This window comes from Branchiostoma lanceolatum, chromosome 3 (assembly GCF_035083965.1).
Source record: "Branchiostoma lanceolatum isolate klBraLanc5 chromosome 3, klBraLanc5.hap2, whole genome shotgun sequence".
Classification (NCBI taxonomy): Eukaryota; Metazoa; Chordata; class Leptocardii; order Amphioxiformes; family Branchiostomatidae; genus Branchiostoma; species Branchiostoma lanceolatum.
In genome coordinates this window covers 30606352-30625771 of record NC_089724.1, presented here as the reverse complement: position 1 = coordinate 30625771, position 19420 = coordinate 30606352, and the positions used below count along the sequence as shown (strand labels likewise).

Sequence of the window (19420 nt, the reverse complement as noted above, 5' to 3'; positions counted from 1 at the left end):
ACAGTAAATATAGCAAGCCTGCAAACCGTGTTATTGAGCTTACCACGAACTTGAAATTCTTGCCAAAGTGTAAACTATCATGTCGTCACTGCGAAGATCTCATTGTATCTAACAATGTCTGAAGATTAATCTAAATACAAGACTATTGTGAAACAGGAAACATGAACTGCATACTCCAATTAAAGTACCCAACGATGTCACAATAACCATATAGTTACCTCATTGTGTGCATTTTGAGTTGAAATATTCTGCACAGCCACCAGCCCAGGGCACAACCGGATCGATCACTTTCAGCTTTCGCGACATTCAGAGAGAGGATACTGACATGGTAGCTGATTCAGTAAACCGCCCCTTCAAAGCTCCTGATGGACATGGCTGAATGTTCCTTGGAACCGAGGACATTGGACAAGTCATATTTGCAGATAGAGGACAATGCGTGTGGCAAGTAACCATTCCTCTGTCTGTTCCGCTGCCTGGCTATTTGTTCCCCTCTCAATGCTATGCTGACAAGACGAGCTGGCTGCGATATTCTTGTTTCTTTGTTGACAATTAAAAAAAACATGTGATTGATTGATTGATAGCTTTATCTCTTGACTAGAGATATACATGTAAGTGTCTACCGTCATTGAGACAGTAGTCAAGGACATTAATCTATCGTAGCTTGAAAGTTCATCTGTGTTGGTAGAAATCATTCTTAAACAAGTGATCCCAGCGGTGGATCGATCACTCCTTGACAAAGAACGATGTCGTACGGTCGAAAATTTGGGTAAGTCCAATTCTTGTGTTGGAAATTAGTTAAAACTTGTTTAAGGATTAATCTATCGTCATTGATGCCAAAACGTCATAAATATCCAAGCCCCACGTCACCAATGTCAAGAGCAAAATAATGCTTGTTCCAGTACACACGGGTTTCGCGATTGTCACGAAGTGTTCTAGAACAACATTTACATTGTTGTAGCGTGGCTGTGGAACAGAAACCAAACATAACAGCACTATTGATGATGCCGCACGTGTATTTCTCAAGCTCCTCGTTGTGTAAAGCCGTATTTGCTTATCCCGTTTGATAGAATGGGGGTGTTGCACAAGGCCGCATCAGCGTTCCTCACGGTAGTTCATACCCTGTCCTTGCTGAGGCCTGGCGGTAAGAGACAGTCCGGCGAGCCCAAACTTAACGTCACTGTTCATGAAGGGAAAGTTGGTCGCCACAGCCAAGGAAAGTATGTAGTTACCCTTCGTCACGGTAAAGAAAGGCAACAGACAAAGAAGAAGAAATCGGATGGTCTAGTTTGGGAGCATGCTGCCGAATTCTCCCATTGGGCGCCGACAGAGCCAATAATCCTGAAACTACGGAAGGCGAAGCGGTGCAAAGACGCGACCATCGCTGAGCTTCCTATCGATGTGGCCGCCGCGCTAGAGTCAGTGGACGGCTTACCGAGCCGATGGTGGTACGCCATAGAAAGAGCCGATGACAAAGGCAGCCGGCAGAAGGAAGAAGTTTTCCTGCAAGTTACGATTACTGTGTGCGACGCGGATGTGAAAAGTGGTTCTACACAGGGTAAGGAACCTCTGTTTTCTGTTTCTAAACGGTATGTATGTTGAAACGCCTTTCAGGCCAGAGATGAGCTTGTTAGGCAAGGAGACATAGAAAATGATTTTTTCATGGAAGATTGAAACAAGTGTAGATATATGGGGATGATATTTTTTATTGGTGTAGAATGCCGTCTTATCAAGCATGAAAATGACAAAACGTATACTTTTATTATTATTTTACTTAGTCGCTGCCAAGCTTACTAAGACTTCTACGAAAGCAGCACCAGAGCCTGCGCGGTCTACACCGGAACTGCAGGACAACTCACCGCCGTCGGCGGCCGTGCCCTCTTCTGACAGTGACTCCGGACGGGGTCAAGGTAAGAGATGTCTGCTGTTCATTCTGTAAAATGTGAACTGTCTTTACCTCATTAACATATTTATTCAGAGTTTTGGTATAAAACCTGGTTTCCCAGTCCTTTCCTTAGTCACTGACGAAAGACAGCGGATGCTGTCTGAAACGTCTGTTTCAAAAATTTATCCAATTGCTTGAGTAACTATTTTTGGCATATCTTACTACCTGGATGTCTAACCTTCATCAACGTGTGAACTGTATTTTTTTTCGAAACACGTTTCTAGAAGTGCTTAAAAAAACGCAAGGAAATATTTTTACACCACTGTAAAGCGGAGCTAACATGAAAAAACCCACACAGTATAATGCGTATTGTTTCATTTCATTCAGACCCTGCAAAGCCTCTGAGTGAGTCTGCTACGAAGCAAGGAGTCGAGCCAAGCCATGAGCGCCGCTCCTCAGTTTCCAAGGAAGGAGAGACGGGAACGTCAGTCAGCAGCCACCGCACGGACACCTCGGCACCATCCGCGGCCGGCGATATCACTGACGTCAAGTCAGAGCCGTCATTAACAACAACCCCGCCGTCCAGCCCACCTGACTCATTCCACACGCCAGACAAGGACGGTACACGTGGGCATGGTGAGGGGGATGTCAAGGTGGATTCAGAGCGCCACTCCTGCGACGGTCCCACGGGTGACAATGACTCCGGACGGGGTCAAGGTGAGAGGCGTCATAGATCTGTCCATTGACTTTTCTTTTAACGTTCTTTTTTTTGCACACATAACACAGAGAATCTTTCTCTCAGACACAAGACAAGAAAACTGGCCATGAATTTGGAAGAAAAGTACAAGAATTCAGATTAAACATCTTGAAAACGTCCACTGAATGTGAACGTTTACTCTCTATTCAGACCCGACCAGGTCCTCCGGGAAGACCGTTATGGCGGCAAGGCAAGAGAACCAAGAATCTTCAGCTGAGCTGAAGGAACTGACTACAGTGTCCACGGACGTGGAGGCCGCACAAGCGCCCGCTTATGTCGACAGCCCCGTGAGTGGCAGTGCCTCCGAACGGGAGCAAGGTATGAGGTGTCTGCTGTTATTTCAGCACAATGAAGTAGCCCTTTTGGACCCCCATTCTCTATAGGTTACGGGGTCAGGCAGCAGGAAGAAGGATGAACTAGACTATTTGACAACGCCTTTAATATTTTCTTTTCATCTTCCTCTCAGGTAAATGGAATCGTCCTCTAAACTTAATGATGAATTCAAGAATAAAACACTGCAAAGAGCAACCACTACAATGTGAACTTTAACTCTATTCTATATATTTCAGACCCAGCCAAGACCTCCAAGGAGACTGCTGTGCAACAGAGGCCAGACGTTTTGGAGGATGTGATGTCACTGCCCAAGAATGAGGGGACAGACTTGCCGACCAACGCTAACAGCGACGTGGACACAGACAAACCTACAACGCTATCTTCTACACAGGGAGGAGGAGTGGATCTTCCACCAGCCATCCCTCACCCCCGTCACAAGGATGCAGACGACCCGGAGTATATGAAGAGGTGATGTCATCTATCGACGATCTGTGGGATGACCTCCTCACTAAGAGAGAGAGCGCGGATGAACTTCAAGCCTACGCCGACTCACTCCGATCCAAGCTCGCCGCCACCGCTCCACACGTCCTGAACTACACGGTTTTCAAGAACCTGGCAGCGCATGTGCCCGTGTGCAAGTCTTACGACTTACCCCAGACGGAAGGACTGAGCTTAGGGCATCTTAAAGGCATCCAAGACACCCTGGCCAAGTTGTTAAAAGACGAGGAGAATCGCGCGACGTACCTGAGGAGATGGTACATTGATGAGATGTGTAATGTGGCTCTGAAAGAAGCTCCTCAAGTGCTGGGTGCACAGGACTGATTCTACGTTATTCCTGAGAGGACTACAGCTTTGATAAAGTCGACAGTTATGAGATCTTACGAATTCATATGTTTACCTGATCTAATGAACTGCCAATCTGTGGTGATTCGAGATCGGAGTTTTCTTAACCATTGTGAACACGTGTCAGTTTTTGGCACCGAGACCATATTTAAACCGACAGATATTCCCTCTGAATTGAGAAGGAACCTCTAGTTGTGTCTTGGAATGGTTTGAAAATGTTGATTCTGTTTCAGTACAATTTTAACTTGTTTTTATCACGACTACATGTGCTGTTCTAAACATTTCTAGGAAACTACTTTTCATTTCCTCCACCCTATTTTCAGTGGTTTTAGAGAACCTCTGTTGCCATGTATTCAACAAAAAGGGTAAACTGGTACAAAAACATTGCATTAATTCACTTTATTTCGGGGCATTTTTATGTTTTCCCTTTACCGTTTTCCTAAACGGAGATGATGAATTCTATGATTCATAGGATGGGTACATCTTTGTGCAACAGATACACTGTAACGTTAAGTGTCAGTGACATCATGCATGCATGTTGGGTGTTCAGAATTTGGTAACCACATTGAAAAATGATAAAATATGTTAATACAGTTTTGTGTTTTCGCCAATTTCCATTTGTCTTGTCGTTACTTCACCCAAAGAGAGCGAAGAATTGCCAAATTAACAGGAAAAATCTGCTAGATTTCAGCCCACAATGAATGATCTGGACTCAACTATTTGCGTAAGTTAATGTTGCTAGAATTAAATATCATCGGAGCAAACTGGTAAAAAAGAGCGCGCCCGGTACGGATAGTTTTTACGTGTACCCTGCCCTTCTCACTGAGTTCTGCCTTCCCTGTAGAGCCTAGTTTGCAGAATGGATCTGGTCAGAAACTTGTCTCCAAATGTCTTCTAATCTTTACCCACAAGGATACCAGCTCGGTATTTAAATTAGAATTTACAGTATGCCGGGTTTACTGATGCCAAGTGACAAATTGATGTACGAAATGTAAACATTGACGCTAAATGTTCTCAAGGAAGTTAAAAATAAACAAGTCACCCGTCAAAAACTGTAAAAAATAAATAAACAAAAGTTAAGCCAAAAGCAGGTGCAAATGTCCACAACAATATTTTCTATTTGAAAGGCACATGCACCACAGTATTTCACCTTAGAGGGGCGAAATGTACCACCAAAGGTGGCATCATAACCTATGAGTTAGAATAATGAGACCCCAACTCGAGCCTCACTTTGGTGCATGACCTCGAACTGACCCCGGGAAAGTAGTAGTAAAATCATTCTTTATTCGGAAATAAATAAGAAATTACATATAGGTCCCAAAGCCCAGGTCACGGTGGTCGTGTGACCAAAACGAGCAGGGACGGACACAAATCAATTTACAGCAAAAAATCAATAAGGTCACACTCTTCCCATCAAACTTCTGCTTGGCTTTTTCTAATCTACACTTTTGTATTGCATTGACTTTGTTAAAACTGACTGTTTTTATGTAACGGAAAGTGTTTTACCATCACTGAATGAATAACAAAGAAAACGGAACCTGAACAAAGAAGAAGGATTCTTAGTTCTGTCCCAGGGGGGCTACCTGAAGTAGCTGGCATACCGAGTGCCCCAGAACCTGAATTCTCTTCATCTTGTTCAGCTCCTTTTGACTATATGAATACTGATAGCAATTTGATAAGTATTGATAGAAATCCCAGTGTATTTGTCAGCTTGTACACATTGTGACAAATATTGCTTGTTTTCATTAGTCCATGACGACTTGAAATCAGATGTGGTGTCTCCCTCAACTTCTTGGATCATTGGCCACATTTTCAGGTCTGGAATATTCAATAATACACGATTTCAGGCCTCAAATATCAAGAGATGCACGATTATATCGATCCCTTCGATCCTGGCCCTTCGATCTCTTTTTACTCTCTTTTACTCTCGATCCCAGGTTGAGCTGTAGGGACTTTGGGGGCGCATCAGCCGTGCCCAGGCGGTCTCCCATCCAAGTACTGACCGGACTCGACGTTGCTTAACTTCCGAGATCGAACGAGATCGGGTGTATTCAACGTGATATGGCCGTAGGCGAAAGCTACAGTTTTGTTAGGCTACTTATAGAAAAAAAATGGAATGATTGACAGGAAAAAAAAAAATAAAAAGAGATGCCTACAGCATCCGGTGTTCCCAGGCGGTCTCCCATCCAAGTACTGACCGGACTCGACGTTGCTTAACTTCCGAGATCGAACGAGATCGGGTGTATTCAACGTGATATGGCCGTAGGCGAAAGCTACAGTTTTGTTAGGCTACTTATAGAAAAAAAATGGAATGATTGACAGGAAAAAAAAAAATAAAAAGAGATGCCTACAGCATCCGGTGTTCCCAGGCGGTCTCCCATCCAAGTACTGACCGGACTCGACGTTGCTTAACTTCCGAGATCGAACGAGATCGGGTGTATTCAACGTGATATGGCCGTAGGCGAAAGCTACAGTTTTGTTAGGCTACTTATAGAAAAAAAATGGAATGATTGACAGGGAAAAAAAAAATAAAAAGAGATGCCTACAGCATCCGGTGTTCCCAGGCGGTCTCCCATCCAAGTACTGACCGGACTCGACGTTGCTTAACTTCCGAGATCGAACGAGATCGGGTGTATTCAACGTGATATGGCCGTAGGCGAAAGCTACAGTTTTGTTAGGCTACTTATAGAAAAAAAATGGAATGATTGACAGGAAAAAAAAAAATAAAAAGAGATGCCTACAGCATCCGGTGTTCCCAGGCGGTCTCCCATCCAAGTACTGACCGGACTCGACGTTGCTTAACTTCCGAGATCGAACGAGATCGGGTGTATTCAACGTGATATGGCCGTAGGCGAAAGCTACAGTTTTGTTAGGCTACTTATAGAAAAAAAATGGAATGATTGACAGGAAAAAAAAAATAAAAAGAGATGCCTACAGCATCCGGTGTTCCCAGGCGGTCTCCCATCCAAGTACTGACCGGACTCGACGTTGCTTAACTTCCGAGATCGAACGAGATCGGGTGTATTCAACGTGATATGGCCGTAGGCGAAAGCTACAGTTTTGTTAGGCTACTTATAGAAAAAAAATGGAATGATTGACAGGAAAAAAAAAAATAAAAAGAGATGCCTACAGCATCCGGTGTTCCCAGGCGGTCTCCCATCCAAGTACTGACCGGACTCGACGTTGCTTAACTTCCGAGATCGAACGAGATCGGGTGTATTCAACGTGATATGGCCGTAGGCGAAAGCTACAGTTTTGTTAGGCTACTTATAGAAAAAAAATGGAATGATTGACAGGAAAAAAAAAAATAAAAAGAGATGCCTACAGCATCCGGTGTTCCCAGGCGGTCTCCCATCCAAGTACTGACCGGACTCGACGTTGCTTAACTTCCGAGATCGAACGAGATCGGGTGTATTCAACGTGATATGGCCGTAGGCGAAAGCTACAGTTTTGTTAGGCTACTTATAGAAAAAAAATGGAATGATTGACAGGAAAAAAAAAATAAAAAGAGATGCCTACAGCATCCGGTGTTCCCAGGCGGTCTCCCATCCAAGTACTGACCGGACTCGACGTTGCTTAACTTCCGAGATCGAACGAGATCGGGTGTATTCAACGTGATATGGCCGTAGGCGAAAGCTACAGTTTTGTTAGGCTACTTATAGAAAAAAAATGGAATGATTGACAGGAAAAAAAAAATAAAAAGAGATGCCTACAGCATCCGGTGTTCCCAGGCGGTCTCCCATCCAAGTACTGACCGGACTCGACGTTGCTTAACTTCCGAGATCGAACGAGATCGGGTGTATTCAACGTGATATGGCCGTAGGCGAAAGCTACAGTTTTGTTAGGCTACTTATAGAAAAAAAATGGAATGATTGACAGGAAAAAAAAAATAAAAAGAGATGCCTACAGCATCCGGTGTTCCCAGGCGGTCTCCCATCCAAGTACTGACCGGACTCGACGTTGCTTAACTTCCGAGATCGAACGAGATCGGGTGTATTCAACGTGATATGGCCGTAGGCGAAAGCTACAGTTTTGTTAGGCTACTTATAGAAAAAAAATGGAATGATTGACAGGAAAAAAAAAAATAAAAAGAGATGCCTACAGCATCCGGTGTTCCCAGGCGGTCTCCCATCCAAGTACTGACCGGACTCGACGTTGCTTAACTTCCGAGATCGAACGAGATCGGGTGTATTCAACGTGATATGGCCGTAGGCGAAAGCTACAGTTTTGTTAGGCTACTTATAGAAAAAAAATGGAATGATTGACAGGAAAAAAAAAAATAAAAAGAGATGCCTACAGCATCCGGTGTTCCCAGGCGGTCTCCCATCCAAGTACTGACCGGACTCGACGTTGCTTAACTTCCGAGATCGAACGAGATCGGGTGTATTCAACGTGATATGGCCGTAGGCGAAAGCTACAGTTTTGTTAGGCTACTTATAGAAAAAAAATGGAATGATTGACAGGGAAAAAAAAAATAAAAAGAGATGCCTACAGCATCCGGTGTTCCCAGGCGGTCTCCCATCCAAGTACTGACCGGACTCGACGTTGCTTAACTTCCGAGATCGAACGAGATCGGGTGTATTCAACGTGATATGGCCGTAGGCGAAAGCTACAGTTTTGTTAGGCTACTTATAGAAAAAAAATGGAATGATTGACAGGAAAAAAAAAATAAAAAGAGATGCCTACAGCATCCGGTGTTCCCAGGCGGTCTCCCATCCAAGTACTGACCGGACTCGACGTTGCTTAACTTCCGAGATCGAACGAGATCGGGTGTATTCAACGTGATATGGCCGTAGGCGAAAGCTACAGTTTTGTTAGGCTACTTATAGAAAAAAAATGGAATGATTGACAGGAAAAAAAAAATAAAAAGAGATGCCTACAGCATCCGGTGTTCCCAGGCGGTCTCCCATCCAAGTACTGACCGGACTCGACGTTGCTTAACTTCCGAGATCGAACGAGATCGGGTGTATTCAACGTGATATGGCCGTAGGCGAAAGCTACAGTTTTGTTAGGCTACTTATAGAAAAAAAATGGAATGATTGACAGGAAAAAAAAAATAAAAAGAGATGCCTACAGCATCCGGTGTTCCCAGGCGGTCTCCCATCCAAGTACTGACCGGACTCGACGTTGCTTAACTTCCGAGATCGAACGAGATCGGGTGTATTCAACGTGATATGGCCGTAGGCGAAAGCTACAGTTTTGTTAGGCTACTTATAGAAAAAAAATGGAATGATTGACAGGAAAAAAAAAATAAAAAGAGATGCCTACAGCATCCGGTGTTCCCAGGCGGTCTCCCATCCAAGTACTGACCGGACTCGACGTTGCTTAACTTCCGAGATCGAACGAGATCGGGTGTATTCAACGTGATATGGCCGTAGGCGAAAGCTACAGTTTTGTTAGGCTACTTATAGAAAAAAAATGGAATGATTGACAGGAAAAAAAAAAATAAAAAGAGATGCCTACAGCATCCGGTGTTCCCAGGCGGTCTCCCATCCAAGTACTGACCGGACTCGACGTTGCTTAACTTCCGAGATCGAACGAGATCGGGTGTATTCAACGTGATATGGCCGTAGGCGAAAGCTACAGTTTTGTTAGGCTACTTATAGAAAAAAAATGGAATGATTGACAGGAAAAAAAAAATAAAAAGAGATGCCTACAGCATCCGGTGTTCCCAGGCGGTCTCCCATCCAAGTACTGACCGGACTCGACGTTGCTTAACTTCCGAGATCGAACGAGATCGGGTGTATTCAACGTGATATGGCCGTAGGCGAAAGCTACAGTTTTGTTAGGCTACTTATAGAAAAAAAATGGAATGATTGACAGGAAAAAAAAAATAAAAAGAGATGCCTACAGCATCCGGTGTTCCCAGGCGGTCTCCCATCCAAGTACTGACCGGACTCGACGTTGCTTAACTTCCGAGATCGAACGAGATCGGGTGTATTCAACGTGATATGGCCGTAGGCGAAAGCTACAGTTTTGTTAGGCTACTTATAGAAAAAAAATGGAATGATTGACAGGAAAAAAAAAATAAAAAGAGATGCCTACAGCATCCGGTGTTCCCAGGCGGTCTCCCATCCAAGTACTGACCGGACTCGACGTTGCTTAACTTCCGAGATCGAACGAGATCGGGTGTATTCAACGTGATATGGCCGTAGGCGAAAGCTACAGTTTTGTTAGGCTACTTATAGAAAAAAAATGGAATGATTGACAGGAAAAAAAAAATAAAAAGAGATGCCTACAGCATCCGGTGTTCCCAGGCGGTCTCCCATCCAAGTACTGACCGGACTCGACGTTGCTTAACTTCCGAGATCGAACGAGATCGGGTGTATTCAACGTGATATGGCCGTAGGCGAAAGCTACAGTTTTGTTAGGCTACTTATAGAAAAAAAATGGAATGATTGACAGGAAAAAAAAAATAAAAAGAGATGCCTACAGCATCCGGTGTTCCCAGGCGGTCTCCCATCCAAGTACTGACCGGACTCGACGTTGCTTAACTTCCGAGATCGAACGAGATCGGGTGTATTCAACGTGATATGGCCGTAGGCGAAAGCTACAGTTTTGTTAGGCTACTTATAGAAAAAAAATGGAATGATTGACAGGAAAAAAAAAATAAAAAGAGATGCCTACAGCATCCGGTGTTCCCAGGCGGTCTCCCATCCAAGTACTGACCGGACTCGACGTTGCTTAACTTCCGAGATCGAACGAGATCGGGTGTATTCAACGTGATATGGCCGTAGGCGAAAGCTACAGTTTTGTTAGGCTACTTATAGAAAAAAAATGGAATGATTGACAGGAAAAAAAAAATAAAAAGAGATGCCTACAGCATCCGGTGTTCCCAGGCGGTCTCCCATCCAAGTACTGACCGGACTCGACGTTGCTTAACTTCCGAGATCGAACGAGATCGGGTGTATTCAACGTGATATGGCCGTAGGCGAAAGCTACAGTTTTGTTAGGCTACTTATAGAAAAAAAATGGAATGATTGACAGGAAAAAAAAAATAAAAAGAGATGCCTACAGCATCCGGTGTTCCCAGGCGGTCTCCCATCCAAGTACTGACCGGACTCGACGTTGCTTAACTTCCGAGATCGAACGAGATCGGGTGTATTCAACGTGATATGGCCGTAGGCGAAAGCTACAGTTTTGTTAGGCTACTTATAGAAAAAAAATGGAATGATTGACAGGAAAAAAAAAATAAAAAGAGATGCCTACAGCATCCGGTGTTCCCAGGCGGTCTCCCATCCAAGTACTGACCGGACTCGACGTTGCTTAACTTCCGAGATCGAACGAGATCGGGTGTATTCAACGTGATATGGCCGTAGGCGAAAGCTACAGTTTTGTTAGGCTACTTATAGAAAAAAAATGGAATGATTGACAGGAAAAAAAAAATAAAAAGAGATGCCTACAGCATCCGGTGTTCCCAGGCGGTCTCCCATCCAAGTACTGACCGGACTCGACGTTGCTTAACTTCCGAGATCGAACGAGATCGGGTGTATTCAACGTGATATGGCCGTAGGCGAAAGCTACAGTTTTGTTAGGCTACTTATAGAAAAAAAATGGAATGATTGACAGGAAAAAAAAAATAAAAAGAGATGCCTACAGCATCCGGTGTTCCCAGGCGGTCTCCCATCCAAGTACTGACCGGACTCGACGTTGCTTAACTTCCGAGATCGAACGAGATCGGGTGTATTCAACGTGATATGGCCGTAGGCGAAAGCTACAGTTTTGTTAGGCTACTTATAGAAAAAAAATGGAATGATTGACAGGAAAAAAAAAATAAAAAGAGATGCCTACAGCATCCGGTGTTCCCAGGCGGTCTCCCATCCAAGTACTGACCGGACTCGACGTTGCTTAACTTCCGAGATCGAACGAGATCGGGTGTATTCAACGTGATATGGCCGTAGGCGAAAGCTACAGTTTTGTTAGGCTACTTATAGAAAAAAAATGGAATGATTGACAGGAAAAAAAAAATAAAAAGAGATGCCTACAGCATCCGGTGTTCCCAGGCGGTCTCCCATCCAAGTACTGACCGGACTCGACGTTGCTTAACTTCCGAGATCGAACGAGATCGGGTGTATTCAACGTGATATGGCCGTAGGCGAAAGCTACAGTTTTGTTAGGCTACTTATAGAAAAAAAATGGAATGATTGACAGGAAAAAAAAAATAAAAAGAGATGCCTACAGCATCCGGTGTTCCCAGGCGGTCTCCCATCCAAGTACTGACCGGACTCGACGTTGCTTAACTTCCGAGATCGAACGAGATCGGGTGTATTCAACGTGATATGGCCGTAGGCGAAAGCTACAGTTTTGTTAGGCTACTTATAGAAAAAAAATGGAATGATTGACAGGAAAAAAAAAATAAAAAGAGATGCCTACAGCATCCGGTGTTCCCAGGCGGTCTCCCATCCAAGTACTGACCGGACTCGACGTTGCTTAACTTCCGAGATCGAACGAGATCGGGTGTATTCAACGTGATATGGCCGTAGGCGAAAGCTACAGTTTTGTTAGGCTACTTATAGAAAAAAAATGGAATGATTGACAGGAAAAAAAAAATAAAAAGAGATGCCTACAGCATCCGGTGTTCCCAGGCGGTCTCCCATCCAAGTACTGACCGGACTCGACGTTGCTTAACTTCCGAGATCGAACGAGATCGGGTGTATTCAACGTGATATGGCCGTAGGCGAAAGCTACAGTTTTGTTAGGCTACTTATAGAAAAAAAATGGAATGATTGACAGGAAAAAAAAAATAAAAAGAGATGCCTACAGCATCCGGTGTTCCCAGGCGGTCTCCCATCCAAGTACTGACCGGACTCGACGTTGCTTAACTTCCGAGATCGAACGAGATCGGGTGTATTCAACGTGATATGGCCGTAGGCGAAAGCTACAGTTTTGTTAGGCTACTTATAGAAAAAAAATGGAATGATTGACAGGAAAAAAAAAATAAAAAGAGATGCCTACAGCATCCGGTGTTCCCAGGCGGTCTCCCATCCAAGTACTGACCGGACTCGACGTTGCTTAACTTCCGAGATCGAACGAGATCGGGTGTATTCAACGTGATATGGCCGTAGGCGAAAGCTACAGTTTTGTTAGGCTACTTATAGAAAAAAAATGGAATGATTGACAGGAAAAAAAAAATAAAAAGAGATGCCTACAGCATCCGGTGTTCCCAGGCGGTCTCCCATCCAAGTACTGACCGGACTCGACGTTGCTTAACTTCCGAGATCGAACGAGATCGGGTGTATTCAACGTGATATGGCCGTAGGCGAAAGCTACAGTTTTGTTAGGCTACTTATAGAAAAAAAATGGAATGATTGACAGGAAAAAAAAAATAAAAAGAGATGCCTACAGCATCCGGTGTTCCCAGGCGGTCTCCCATCCAAGTACTGACCGGACTCGACGTTGCTTAACTTCCGAGATCGAACGAGATCGGGTGTATTCAACGTGATATGGCCGTAGGCGAAAGCTACAGTTTTGTTAGGCTACTTATAGAAAAAAAATGGAATGATTGACAGGAAAAAAAAAATAAAAAGAGATGCCTACAGCATCCGGTGTTCCCAGGCGGTCTCCCATCCAAGTACTGACCGGACTCGACGTTGCTTAACTTCCGAGATCGAACGAGATCGGGTGTATTCAACGTGATATGGCCGTAGGCGAAAGCTACAGTTTTGTTAGGCTACTTATAGAAAAAAAATGGAATGATTGACAGGAAAAAAAAAATAAAAAGAGATGCCTACAGCATCCGGTGTTCCCAGGCGGTCTCCCATCCAAGTACTGACCGGACTCGACGTTGCTTAACTTCCGAGATCGAACGAGATCGGGTGTATTCAACGTGATATGGCCGTAGGCGAAAGCTACAGTTTTGTTAGGCTACTTATAGAAAAAAAATGGAATGATTGACAGGAAAAAAAAAATAAAAAGAGATGCCTACAGCATCCGGTGTTCCCAGGCGGTCTCCCATCCAAGTACTGACCGGACTCGACGTTGCTTAACTTCCGAGATCGAACGAGATCGGGTGTATTCAACGTGATATGGCCGTAGGCGAAAGCTACAGTTTTGTTAGGCTACTTATAGAAAAAAAATGGAATGATTGACAGGAAAAAAAAAATAAAAAGAGATGCCTACAGCATCCGGTGTTCCCAGGCGGTCTCCCATCCAAGTACTGACCGGACTCGACGTTGCTTAACTTCCGAGATCGAACGAGATCGGGTGTATTCAACGTGATATGGCCGTAGGCGAAAGCTACAGTTTTGTTAGGCTACTTATAGAAAAAAAATGGAATGATTGACAGGAAAAAAAAAATAAAAAGAGATGCCTACAGCATCCGGTGTTCCCAGGCGGTCTCCCATCCAAGTACTGACCGGACTCGACGTTGCTTAACTTCCGAGATCGAACGAGATCGGGTGTATTCAACGTGATATGGCCGTAGGCGAAAGCTACAGTTTTGTTAGGCTACTTATAGAAAAAAAATGGAATGATTGACAGGAAAAAAAAAATAAAAAGAGATGCCTACAGCATCCGGTGTTCCCAGGCGGTCTCCCATCCAAGTACTGACCGGACTCGACGTTGCTTAACTTCCGAGATCGAACGAGATCGGGTGTATTCAACGTGATATGGCCGTAGGCGAAAGCTACAGTTTTGTTAGGCTACTTATAGAAAAAAAATGGAATGATTGACAGGAAAAAAAAAATAAAAAGAGATGCCTACAGCATCCGGTGTTCCCAGGCGGTCTCCCATCCAAGTACTGACCGGACTCGACGTTGCTTAACTTCCGAGATCGAACGAGATCGGGTGTATTCAACGTGATATGGCCGTAGGCGAAAGCTACAGTTTTGTTAGGCTACTTATAGAAAAAAAATGGAATGATTGACAGGAAAAAAAAAATAAAAAGAGATGCCTACAGCATCCGGTGTTCCCAGGCGGTCTCCCATCCAAGTACTGACCGGACTCGACGTTGCTTAACTTCCGAGATCGAACGAGATCGGGTGTATTCAACGTGATATGGCCGTAGGCGAAAGCTACAGTTTTGTTAGGCTACTTATAGAAAAAAAATGGAATGATTGACAGGAAAAAAAAAATAAAAAGAGATGCCTACAGCATCCGGTGTTCCCAGGCGGTCTCCCATCCAAGTACTGACCGGACTCGACGTTGCTTAACTTCCGAGATCGAACGAGATCGGGTGTATTCAACGTGATATGGCCGTAGGCGAAAGCTACAGTTTTGTTAGGCTACTTATAGAAAAAAAATGGAATGATTGACAGGAAAAAAAAAATAAAAAGAGATGCCTACAGCATCCGGTGTTCCCAGGCGGTCTCCCATCCAAGTACTGACCGGACTCGACGTTGCTTAACTTCCGAGATCGAACGAGATCGGGTGTATTCAACGTGATATGGCCGTAGGCGAAAGCTACAGTTTTGTTAGGCTACTTATAGAAAAAAAATGGAATGATTGACAGGAAAAAAAAAATAAAAAGAGATGCCTACAGCATCCGGTGTTCCCAGGCGGTCTCCCATCCAAGTACTGACCGGACTCGACGTTGCTTAACTTCCGAGATCGAACGAGATCGGGTGTATTCAACGTGATATGGCCGTAGGCGAAAGCTACAGTTTTGTTAGGCTACTTATAGAAAAAAAATGGAATGATTGACAGGAAAAAAAAAATAAAAAGAGATGCCTACAGCATCCGGTGTTCCCAGGCGGTCTCCCATCCAAGTACTGACCGGACTCGACGTTGCTTAACTTCCGAGATCGAACGAGATCGGGTGTATTCAACGTGATATGGCCGTAGGCGAAAGCTACAGTTTTGTTAGGCTACTTATAGAAAAAAAATGGAATGATTGACAGGAAAAAAAAAATAAAAAGAGATGCCTACAGCATCCGGTGTTCCCAGGCGGTCTCCCATCCAAGTACTGACCGGACTCGACGTTGCTTAACTTCCGAGATCGAACGAGATCGGGTGTATTCAACGTGATATGGCCGTAGGCGAAAGCTACAGTTTTGTTAGGCTACTTATAGAAAAAAAATGGAATGATTGACAGGAAAAAAAAAATAAAAAGAGATGCCTACAGCATCCGGTGTTCCCAGGCGGTCTCCCATCCAAGTACTGACCGGACTCGACGTTGCTTAACTTCCGAGATCGAACGAGATCGGGTGTATTCAACGTGATATGGCCGTAGGCGAAAGCTACAGTTTTGTTAGGCTACTTATAGAAAAAAAATGGAATGATTGACAGGAAAAAAAAAATAAAAAGAGATGCCTACAGCATCCGGTGTTCCCAGGCGGTCTCCCATCCAAGTACTGACCGGACTCGACGTTGCTTAACTTCCGAGATCGAACGAGATCGGGTGTATTCAACGTGATATGGCCGTAGGCGAAAGCTACAGTTTTGTTAGGCTACTTATAGAAAAAAAATGGAATGATTGACAGGAAAAAAAAAATAAAAAGAGATGCCTACAGCATCCGGTGTTCCCAGGCGGTCTCCCATCCAAGTACTGACCGGACTCGACGTTGCTTAACTTCCGAGATCGAACGAGATCGGGTGTATTCAACGTGATATGGCCGTAGGCGAAAGCTACAGTTTTGTTAGGCTACTTATAGAAAAAAAATGGAATGATTGACAGGAAAAAAAAAATAAAAAGAGATGCCTACAGCATCCGGTGTTCCCAGGCGGTCTCCCATCCAAGTACTGACCGGACTCGACGTTGCTTAACTTCCGAGATCGAACGAGATCGGGTGTATTCAACGTGATATGGCCGTAGGCGAAAGCTACAGTTTTGTTAGGCTACTTATAGAAAAAAAATGGAATGATTGACAGGAAAAAAAAAATAAAAAGAGATGCCTACAGCATCCGGTGTTCCCAGGCGGTCTCCCATCCAAGTACTGACCGGACTCGACGTTGCTTAACTTCCGAGATCGAACGAGATCGGGTGTATTCAACGTGATATGGCCGTAGGCGAAAGCTACAGTTTTGTTAGGCTACTTATAGAAAAAAAATGGAATGATTGACAGGAAAAAAAAAATAAAAAGAGATGCCTACAGCATCCGGTGTTCCCAGGCGGTCTCCCATCCAAGTACTGACCGGACTCGACGTTGCTTAACTTCCGAGATCGAACGAGATCGGGTGTATTCAACGTGATATGGCCGTAGGCGAAAGCTACAGTTTTGTTAGGCTACTTATAGAAAAAAAATGGAATGATTGACAGGAAAAAAAAAATAAAAAGAGATGCCTACAGCATCCGGTGTTCCCAGGCGGTCTCCCATCCAAGTACTGACCGGACTCGACGTTGCTTAACTTCCGAGATCGAACGAGATCGGGTGTATTCAACGTGATATGGCCGTAGGCGAAAGCTACAGTTTTGTTAGGCTACTTATAGAAAAAAAATGGAATGATTGACAGGAAAAAAAAAATAAAAAGAGATGCCTACAGCATCCGGTGTTCCCAGGCGGTCTCCCATCCAAGTACTGACCGGACTCGACGTTGCTTAACTTCCGAGATCGAACGAGATCGGGTGTATTCAACGTGATATGGCCGTAGGCGAAAGCTACAGTTTTGTTAGGCTACTTATAGAAAAAAAATGGAATGATTGACAGGAAAAAAAAAATAAAAAGAGATGCCTACAGCATCCGGTGTTCCCAGGCGGTCTCCCATCCAAGTACTGACCGGACTCGACGTTGCTTAACTTCCGAGATCGAACGAGATCGGGTGTATTCAACGTGATATGGCCGTAGGCGAAAGCTACAGTTTTGTTAGGCTACTTATAGAAAAAAAATGGAATGATTGACAGGAAAAAAAAAAATAAAAAGAGATGCCTACAGCATCCGGTGTTCCCAGGCGGTCTCCCATCCAAGTACTGACCGGACTCGACGTTGCTTAACTTCCGAGATCGAACGAGATCGGGTGTATTCAACGTGATATGGCCGTAGGCGAAAGCTACAGTTTTGTTAGGCTACTTATAGAAAAAAAATGGAATGATTGACAGGAAAAAAAAAATAAAAAGAGATGCCTACAGCATCCGGTGTTCCCAGGCGGTCTCCCATCCAAGTACTGACCGGACTCGACGTTGCTTAACTTCCGAGATCGAACGAGATCGGGTGTATTCAACGTGATATGGCCGTAGGCGAAAGCTACAGTTTTGTTAGGCTACTTATAGAAAAAAAATGGAATGATTGACAGGAAAAAAAAAATAAAAAGAGATGCCTACAGCATCCGGTGTTCCCAGGCGGTCTCCCATCCAAGTACTGACCGGACTCGACGTTGCTTAACTTCCGAGATCGAACGAGATCGGGTGTATTCAACGTGATATGGCCGTAGGCGAAAGCTACAGTTTTGTTAGGCTACTTATAGAAAAAAAATGGAATGATTGACAGGAAAAAAAAAATAAAAAGAGATGCCTACAGCATCCGGTGTTCCCAGGCGGTCTCCCATCCAAGTACTGACCGGACTCGACGTTGCTTAACTTCCGAGATCGAACGAGATCGGGTGTATTCAACGTGATATGGCCGTAGGCGAAAGCTACAGTTTTGTTAGGCTACTTATAGAAAAAAAATGGAATGATTGACAGGAAAAAAAAAATAAAAAGAGATGCCTACAGCATCCGGTGTTCCCAGGCGGTCTCCCATCCAAGTACTGACCGGACTCGACGTTGCTTAACTTCCGAGATCGAACGAGATCGGGTGTATTCAACGTGATATGGCCGTAGGCGAAAGCTACAGTTTTGTTAGGCTACTTATAGAAAAAAAATGGAATGATTGACAGGAAAAAAAAATAAAAAGAGATGCCTACAGCATCCGGTGTTCCCAGGCGGTCTCCCATCCAAGTACTGACCGGACTCGACGTTGCTTAACTTCCGAGATCGAACGAGATCGGGTGTATTCAACGTGATATGGCCGTAGGCGAAAGCTACAGTTTTGTTAGGCTACTTATAGAAAAAAAATGGAATGATTGACAGGAAAAAAAAAATAAAAAGAGATGCCTACAGCATCCGGTGTTCCCAGGCGGTCTCCCATCCAAGTACTGACCGGGGGAACCACGACGTTTGCTTAACTTCCGAGATCGACGAGATCGGGTGTATTCAACGTTATATGGCCGTAGGCGAAGAGGATACAGTTTTGTTAGGCTACTTATAGAAAAAAATGGAATGATTGACAGGGAAAAAAATAAAAGAGATGCCTACTCCATGTATCCGGTGTTCCCAGGCGGTCTCACATCCAAAGTACGACCGACTCGACGTTGCTTAACTTCCGAGATCGAACGAGATCGGGTGTTATCAAAGTGATATGGCCGTAGGCGAAAGCTACTGTTTTGTTTAGGCTACTTATAGAAAAAAATGGAATGATTGACAGGAAAAAAAAAATAAAAAGAGATGCCTACAGCATCCGGTGTTCCCAGGCGGTCTACCATCCAAGTACTGACGGACTCGAACGTTGCTTACGCTTCCGAGATCGAACGAGATCGGGTATGTATTCAACGTGATATGGCCGTAGGCGAAAGCTACGTTTTGTTAGCTACTTATAGAAAAAAATTTGTTAGGCTACTCTTAACAGAAAAAAAAATGGAATGATTGACAGGAAAAAAAAAAATAAAAAGAGATGCCTAAACATCACTATGTATAG

At 44.2% G+C, this 19420-nt stretch overlaps 66 non-coding genes and 3 pseudogenes across 66 annotated transcripts; all 69 read right to left on the bottom strand.

Moving 5' to 3' along the window:
- Positions 1-5774: 5774 nt before the first annotated feature.
- Positions 5775-5888, bottom strand: LOC136431864 (5S ribosomal RNA; annotated as a pseudogene).
- Positions 5889-5964: 76 nt separating this feature from the next.
- LOC136431830 (5S ribosomal RNA) lies at positions 5965-6083 on the bottom strand. The gene has a single exon (XR_010755370.1). It is a non-coding gene; the product is annotated as a 5S ribosomal RNA (ribosomal RNA).
- A 76-nt stretch (positions 6084-6159) lies between these two features.
- On the bottom strand, positions 6160-6278 carry LOC136431828 (5S ribosomal RNA). The gene has a single exon (XR_010755368.1). It is a non-coding gene; the product is annotated as a 5S ribosomal RNA (ribosomal RNA).
- Positions 6279-6354: 76 nt separating this feature from the next.
- Positions 6355-6473, bottom strand: LOC136431827 (5S ribosomal RNA). The gene has a single exon (XR_010755367.1). It is a non-coding gene; the product is annotated as a 5S ribosomal RNA (ribosomal RNA).
- A 76-nt stretch (positions 6474-6549) lies between these two features.
- On the bottom strand, positions 6550-6668 carry LOC136431826 (5S ribosomal RNA). Its single transcript, XR_010755366.1, has one exon. It is a non-coding gene; the product is annotated as a 5S ribosomal RNA (ribosomal RNA).
- A 75-nt stretch (positions 6669-6743) lies between these two features.
- On the bottom strand, positions 6744-6862 carry LOC136431825 (5S ribosomal RNA). Its single transcript, XR_010755365.1, has one exon. It is a non-coding gene; the product is annotated as a 5S ribosomal RNA (ribosomal RNA).
- A 76-nt stretch (positions 6863-6938) lies between these two features.
- Positions 6939-7057, bottom strand: LOC136431824 (5S ribosomal RNA). Its single transcript, XR_010755364.1, has one exon. It is a non-coding gene; the product is annotated as a 5S ribosomal RNA (ribosomal RNA).
- Positions 7058-7133: 76 nt separating this feature from the next.
- On the bottom strand, positions 7134-7252 carry LOC136431822 (5S ribosomal RNA). The gene has a single exon (XR_010755363.1). It is a non-coding gene; the product is annotated as a 5S ribosomal RNA (ribosomal RNA).
- Positions 7253-7327: 75 nt separating this feature from the next.
- Positions 7328-7446, bottom strand: LOC136431821 (5S ribosomal RNA). The gene has a single exon (XR_010755362.1). It is a non-coding gene; the product is annotated as a 5S ribosomal RNA (ribosomal RNA).
- Positions 7447-7521: 75 nt separating this feature from the next.
- LOC136431820 (5S ribosomal RNA) lies at positions 7522-7640 on the bottom strand. The gene has a single exon (XR_010755361.1). It is a non-coding gene; the product is annotated as a 5S ribosomal RNA (ribosomal RNA).
- Positions 7641-7715: 75 nt separating this feature from the next.
- Positions 7716-7834, bottom strand: LOC136431819 (5S ribosomal RNA). The gene has a single exon (XR_010755360.1). It is a non-coding gene; the product is annotated as a 5S ribosomal RNA (ribosomal RNA).
- Positions 7835-7910: 76 nt separating this feature from the next.
- LOC136431818 (5S ribosomal RNA) lies at positions 7911-8029 on the bottom strand. The gene has a single exon (XR_010755359.1). It is a non-coding gene; the product is annotated as a 5S ribosomal RNA (ribosomal RNA).
- Positions 8030-8105: 76 nt separating this feature from the next.
- LOC136431816 (5S ribosomal RNA) lies at positions 8106-8224 on the bottom strand. The gene has a single exon (XR_010755357.1). It is a non-coding gene; the product is annotated as a 5S ribosomal RNA (ribosomal RNA).
- A 76-nt stretch (positions 8225-8300) lies between these two features.
- LOC136431815 (5S ribosomal RNA) lies at positions 8301-8419 on the bottom strand. Its single transcript, XR_010755356.1, has one exon. It is a non-coding gene; the product is annotated as a 5S ribosomal RNA (ribosomal RNA).
- Positions 8420-8494: 75 nt separating this feature from the next.
- LOC136431814 (5S ribosomal RNA) lies at positions 8495-8613 on the bottom strand. The gene has a single exon (XR_010755355.1). It is a non-coding gene; the product is annotated as a 5S ribosomal RNA (ribosomal RNA).
- A 75-nt stretch (positions 8614-8688) lies between these two features.
- Positions 8689-8807, bottom strand: LOC136431813 (5S ribosomal RNA). Its single transcript, XR_010755354.1, has one exon. It is a non-coding gene; the product is annotated as a 5S ribosomal RNA (ribosomal RNA).
- A 75-nt stretch (positions 8808-8882) lies between these two features.
- LOC136431812 (5S ribosomal RNA) lies at positions 8883-9001 on the bottom strand. The gene has a single exon (XR_010755353.1). It is a non-coding gene; the product is annotated as a 5S ribosomal RNA (ribosomal RNA).
- A 75-nt stretch (positions 9002-9076) lies between these two features.
- LOC136431811 (5S ribosomal RNA) lies at positions 9077-9195 on the bottom strand. Its single transcript, XR_010755352.1, has one exon. It is a non-coding gene; the product is annotated as a 5S ribosomal RNA (ribosomal RNA).
- A 76-nt stretch (positions 9196-9271) lies between these two features.
- LOC136431810 (5S ribosomal RNA) lies at positions 9272-9390 on the bottom strand. Its single transcript, XR_010755351.1, has one exon. It is a non-coding gene; the product is annotated as a 5S ribosomal RNA (ribosomal RNA).
- A 75-nt stretch (positions 9391-9465) lies between these two features.
- LOC136431809 (5S ribosomal RNA) lies at positions 9466-9584 on the bottom strand. The gene has a single exon (XR_010755350.1). It is a non-coding gene; the product is annotated as a 5S ribosomal RNA (ribosomal RNA).
- A 75-nt stretch (positions 9585-9659) lies between these two features.
- LOC136431808 (5S ribosomal RNA) lies at positions 9660-9778 on the bottom strand. Its single transcript, XR_010755349.1, has one exon. It is a non-coding gene; the product is annotated as a 5S ribosomal RNA (ribosomal RNA).
- Positions 9779-9853: 75 nt separating this feature from the next.
- On the bottom strand, positions 9854-9972 carry LOC136431807 (5S ribosomal RNA). The gene has a single exon (XR_010755348.1). It is a non-coding gene; the product is annotated as a 5S ribosomal RNA (ribosomal RNA).
- A 75-nt stretch (positions 9973-10047) lies between these two features.
- On the bottom strand, positions 10048-10166 carry LOC136431805 (5S ribosomal RNA). The gene has a single exon (XR_010755346.1). It is a non-coding gene; the product is annotated as a 5S ribosomal RNA (ribosomal RNA).
- Positions 10167-10241: 75 nt separating this feature from the next.
- Positions 10242-10360, bottom strand: LOC136431804 (5S ribosomal RNA). Its single transcript, XR_010755345.1, has one exon. It is a non-coding gene; the product is annotated as a 5S ribosomal RNA (ribosomal RNA).
- Positions 10361-10435: 75 nt separating this feature from the next.
- On the bottom strand, positions 10436-10554 carry LOC136431803 (5S ribosomal RNA). The gene has a single exon (XR_010755344.1). It is a non-coding gene; the product is annotated as a 5S ribosomal RNA (ribosomal RNA).
- A 75-nt stretch (positions 10555-10629) lies between these two features.
- LOC136431802 (5S ribosomal RNA) lies at positions 10630-10748 on the bottom strand. The gene has a single exon (XR_010755343.1). It is a non-coding gene; the product is annotated as a 5S ribosomal RNA (ribosomal RNA).
- A 75-nt stretch (positions 10749-10823) lies between these two features.
- On the bottom strand, positions 10824-10942 carry LOC136431801 (5S ribosomal RNA). Its single transcript, XR_010755342.1, has one exon. It is a non-coding gene; the product is annotated as a 5S ribosomal RNA (ribosomal RNA).
- Positions 10943-11017: 75 nt separating this feature from the next.
- Positions 11018-11136, bottom strand: LOC136431800 (5S ribosomal RNA). Its single transcript, XR_010755341.1, has one exon. It is a non-coding gene; the product is annotated as a 5S ribosomal RNA (ribosomal RNA).
- Positions 11137-11211: 75 nt separating this feature from the next.
- On the bottom strand, positions 11212-11330 carry LOC136431799 (5S ribosomal RNA). The gene has a single exon (XR_010755340.1). It is a non-coding gene; the product is annotated as a 5S ribosomal RNA (ribosomal RNA).
- A 75-nt stretch (positions 11331-11405) lies between these two features.
- Positions 11406-11524, bottom strand: LOC136431798 (5S ribosomal RNA). Its single transcript, XR_010755339.1, has one exon. It is a non-coding gene; the product is annotated as a 5S ribosomal RNA (ribosomal RNA).
- A 75-nt stretch (positions 11525-11599) lies between these two features.
- Positions 11600-11718, bottom strand: LOC136431797 (5S ribosomal RNA). Its single transcript, XR_010755338.1, has one exon. It is a non-coding gene; the product is annotated as a 5S ribosomal RNA (ribosomal RNA).
- Positions 11719-11793: 75 nt separating this feature from the next.
- On the bottom strand, positions 11794-11912 carry LOC136431796 (5S ribosomal RNA). Its single transcript, XR_010755337.1, has one exon. It is a non-coding gene; the product is annotated as a 5S ribosomal RNA (ribosomal RNA).
- A 75-nt stretch (positions 11913-11987) lies between these two features.
- Positions 11988-12106, bottom strand: LOC136431794 (5S ribosomal RNA). Its single transcript, XR_010755335.1, has one exon. It is a non-coding gene; the product is annotated as a 5S ribosomal RNA (ribosomal RNA).
- Positions 12107-12181: 75 nt separating this feature from the next.
- LOC136431793 (5S ribosomal RNA) lies at positions 12182-12300 on the bottom strand. The gene has a single exon (XR_010755334.1). It is a non-coding gene; the product is annotated as a 5S ribosomal RNA (ribosomal RNA).
- A 75-nt stretch (positions 12301-12375) lies between these two features.
- Positions 12376-12494, bottom strand: LOC136431792 (5S ribosomal RNA). The gene has a single exon (XR_010755333.1). It is a non-coding gene; the product is annotated as a 5S ribosomal RNA (ribosomal RNA).
- Positions 12495-12569: 75 nt separating this feature from the next.
- LOC136431791 (5S ribosomal RNA) lies at positions 12570-12688 on the bottom strand. The gene has a single exon (XR_010755332.1). It is a non-coding gene; the product is annotated as a 5S ribosomal RNA (ribosomal RNA).
- Positions 12689-12763: 75 nt separating this feature from the next.
- LOC136431790 (5S ribosomal RNA) lies at positions 12764-12882 on the bottom strand. The gene has a single exon (XR_010755331.1). It is a non-coding gene; the product is annotated as a 5S ribosomal RNA (ribosomal RNA).
- Positions 12883-12957: 75 nt separating this feature from the next.
- LOC136431789 (5S ribosomal RNA) lies at positions 12958-13076 on the bottom strand. The gene has a single exon (XR_010755330.1). It is a non-coding gene; the product is annotated as a 5S ribosomal RNA (ribosomal RNA).
- Positions 13077-13151: 75 nt separating this feature from the next.
- On the bottom strand, positions 13152-13270 carry LOC136431788 (5S ribosomal RNA). The gene has a single exon (XR_010755329.1). It is a non-coding gene; the product is annotated as a 5S ribosomal RNA (ribosomal RNA).
- A 75-nt stretch (positions 13271-13345) lies between these two features.
- On the bottom strand, positions 13346-13464 carry LOC136431786 (5S ribosomal RNA). The gene has a single exon (XR_010755328.1). It is a non-coding gene; the product is annotated as a 5S ribosomal RNA (ribosomal RNA).
- A 75-nt stretch (positions 13465-13539) lies between these two features.
- On the bottom strand, positions 13540-13658 carry LOC136431785 (5S ribosomal RNA). The gene has a single exon (XR_010755327.1). It is a non-coding gene; the product is annotated as a 5S ribosomal RNA (ribosomal RNA).
- A 75-nt stretch (positions 13659-13733) lies between these two features.
- LOC136431784 (5S ribosomal RNA) lies at positions 13734-13852 on the bottom strand. The gene has a single exon (XR_010755326.1). It is a non-coding gene; the product is annotated as a 5S ribosomal RNA (ribosomal RNA).
- A 75-nt stretch (positions 13853-13927) lies between these two features.
- LOC136431782 (5S ribosomal RNA) lies at positions 13928-14046 on the bottom strand. The gene has a single exon (XR_010755324.1). It is a non-coding gene; the product is annotated as a 5S ribosomal RNA (ribosomal RNA).
- A 75-nt stretch (positions 14047-14121) lies between these two features.
- LOC136431781 (5S ribosomal RNA) lies at positions 14122-14240 on the bottom strand. The gene has a single exon (XR_010755323.1). It is a non-coding gene; the product is annotated as a 5S ribosomal RNA (ribosomal RNA).
- Positions 14241-14315: 75 nt separating this feature from the next.
- LOC136431780 (5S ribosomal RNA) lies at positions 14316-14434 on the bottom strand. The gene has a single exon (XR_010755322.1). It is a non-coding gene; the product is annotated as a 5S ribosomal RNA (ribosomal RNA).
- A 75-nt stretch (positions 14435-14509) lies between these two features.
- Positions 14510-14628, bottom strand: LOC136431779 (5S ribosomal RNA). The gene has a single exon (XR_010755321.1). It is a non-coding gene; the product is annotated as a 5S ribosomal RNA (ribosomal RNA).
- Positions 14629-14703: 75 nt separating this feature from the next.
- LOC136431778 (5S ribosomal RNA) lies at positions 14704-14822 on the bottom strand. Its single transcript, XR_010755320.1, has one exon. It is a non-coding gene; the product is annotated as a 5S ribosomal RNA (ribosomal RNA).
- Positions 14823-14897: 75 nt separating this feature from the next.
- Positions 14898-15016, bottom strand: LOC136431777 (5S ribosomal RNA). The gene has a single exon (XR_010755319.1). It is a non-coding gene; the product is annotated as a 5S ribosomal RNA (ribosomal RNA).
- Positions 15017-15091: 75 nt separating this feature from the next.
- LOC136431776 (5S ribosomal RNA) lies at positions 15092-15210 on the bottom strand. Its single transcript, XR_010755318.1, has one exon. It is a non-coding gene; the product is annotated as a 5S ribosomal RNA (ribosomal RNA).
- A 75-nt stretch (positions 15211-15285) lies between these two features.
- Positions 15286-15404, bottom strand: LOC136431775 (5S ribosomal RNA). Its single transcript, XR_010755317.1, has one exon. It is a non-coding gene; the product is annotated as a 5S ribosomal RNA (ribosomal RNA).
- A 75-nt stretch (positions 15405-15479) lies between these two features.
- LOC136431774 (5S ribosomal RNA) lies at positions 15480-15598 on the bottom strand. The gene has a single exon (XR_010755316.1). It is a non-coding gene; the product is annotated as a 5S ribosomal RNA (ribosomal RNA).
- A 75-nt stretch (positions 15599-15673) lies between these two features.
- On the bottom strand, positions 15674-15792 carry LOC136431773 (5S ribosomal RNA). The gene has a single exon (XR_010755315.1). It is a non-coding gene; the product is annotated as a 5S ribosomal RNA (ribosomal RNA).
- A 75-nt stretch (positions 15793-15867) lies between these two features.
- LOC136431771 (5S ribosomal RNA) lies at positions 15868-15986 on the bottom strand. Its single transcript, XR_010755313.1, has one exon. It is a non-coding gene; the product is annotated as a 5S ribosomal RNA (ribosomal RNA).
- Positions 15987-16061: 75 nt separating this feature from the next.
- Positions 16062-16180, bottom strand: LOC136431770 (5S ribosomal RNA). Its single transcript, XR_010755312.1, has one exon. It is a non-coding gene; the product is annotated as a 5S ribosomal RNA (ribosomal RNA).
- A 75-nt stretch (positions 16181-16255) lies between these two features.
- Positions 16256-16374, bottom strand: LOC136431769 (5S ribosomal RNA). Its single transcript, XR_010755311.1, has one exon. It is a non-coding gene; the product is annotated as a 5S ribosomal RNA (ribosomal RNA).
- Positions 16375-16449: 75 nt separating this feature from the next.
- LOC136431768 (5S ribosomal RNA) lies at positions 16450-16568 on the bottom strand. The gene has a single exon (XR_010755310.1). It is a non-coding gene; the product is annotated as a 5S ribosomal RNA (ribosomal RNA).
- A 75-nt stretch (positions 16569-16643) lies between these two features.
- Positions 16644-16762, bottom strand: LOC136431767 (5S ribosomal RNA). The gene has a single exon (XR_010755309.1). It is a non-coding gene; the product is annotated as a 5S ribosomal RNA (ribosomal RNA).
- A 75-nt stretch (positions 16763-16837) lies between these two features.
- LOC136431765 (5S ribosomal RNA) lies at positions 16838-16956 on the bottom strand. The gene has a single exon (XR_010755307.1). It is a non-coding gene; the product is annotated as a 5S ribosomal RNA (ribosomal RNA).
- A 75-nt stretch (positions 16957-17031) lies between these two features.
- Positions 17032-17150, bottom strand: LOC136431764 (5S ribosomal RNA). The gene has a single exon (XR_010755306.1). It is a non-coding gene; the product is annotated as a 5S ribosomal RNA (ribosomal RNA).
- A 75-nt stretch (positions 17151-17225) lies between these two features.
- Positions 17226-17344, bottom strand: LOC136431763 (5S ribosomal RNA). Its single transcript, XR_010755305.1, has one exon. It is a non-coding gene; the product is annotated as a 5S ribosomal RNA (ribosomal RNA).
- Positions 17345-17419: 75 nt separating this feature from the next.
- Positions 17420-17538, bottom strand: LOC136431762 (5S ribosomal RNA). Its single transcript, XR_010755304.1, has one exon. It is a non-coding gene; the product is annotated as a 5S ribosomal RNA (ribosomal RNA).
- A 76-nt stretch (positions 17539-17614) lies between these two features.
- Positions 17615-17733, bottom strand: LOC136431760 (5S ribosomal RNA). The gene has a single exon (XR_010755303.1). It is a non-coding gene; the product is annotated as a 5S ribosomal RNA (ribosomal RNA).
- A 75-nt stretch (positions 17734-17808) lies between these two features.
- LOC136431758 (5S ribosomal RNA) lies at positions 17809-17927 on the bottom strand. Its single transcript, XR_010755301.1, has one exon. It is a non-coding gene; the product is annotated as a 5S ribosomal RNA (ribosomal RNA).
- Positions 17928-18002: 75 nt separating this feature from the next.
- On the bottom strand, positions 18003-18121 carry LOC136431757 (5S ribosomal RNA). The gene has a single exon (XR_010755300.1). It is a non-coding gene; the product is annotated as a 5S ribosomal RNA (ribosomal RNA).
- A 75-nt stretch (positions 18122-18196) lies between these two features.
- Positions 18197-18315, bottom strand: LOC136431756 (5S ribosomal RNA). The gene has a single exon (XR_010755299.1). It is a non-coding gene; the product is annotated as a 5S ribosomal RNA (ribosomal RNA).
- A 75-nt stretch (positions 18316-18390) lies between these two features.
- LOC136431755 (5S ribosomal RNA) lies at positions 18391-18509 on the bottom strand. Its single transcript, XR_010755298.1, has one exon. It is a non-coding gene; the product is annotated as a 5S ribosomal RNA (ribosomal RNA).
- A 74-nt stretch (positions 18510-18583) lies between these two features.
- LOC136431754 (5S ribosomal RNA) lies at positions 18584-18702 on the bottom strand. The gene has a single exon (XR_010755297.1). It is a non-coding gene; the product is annotated as a 5S ribosomal RNA (ribosomal RNA).
- A 75-nt stretch (positions 18703-18777) lies between these two features.
- Positions 18778-18901, bottom strand: LOC136431869 (5S ribosomal RNA; annotated as a pseudogene).
- A 270-nt stretch (positions 18902-19171) lies between these two features.
- LOC136431867 (5S ribosomal RNA) lies at positions 19172-19293 on the bottom strand (annotated as a pseudogene).
- Positions 19294-19420: the final 127 nt, after the last annotated feature.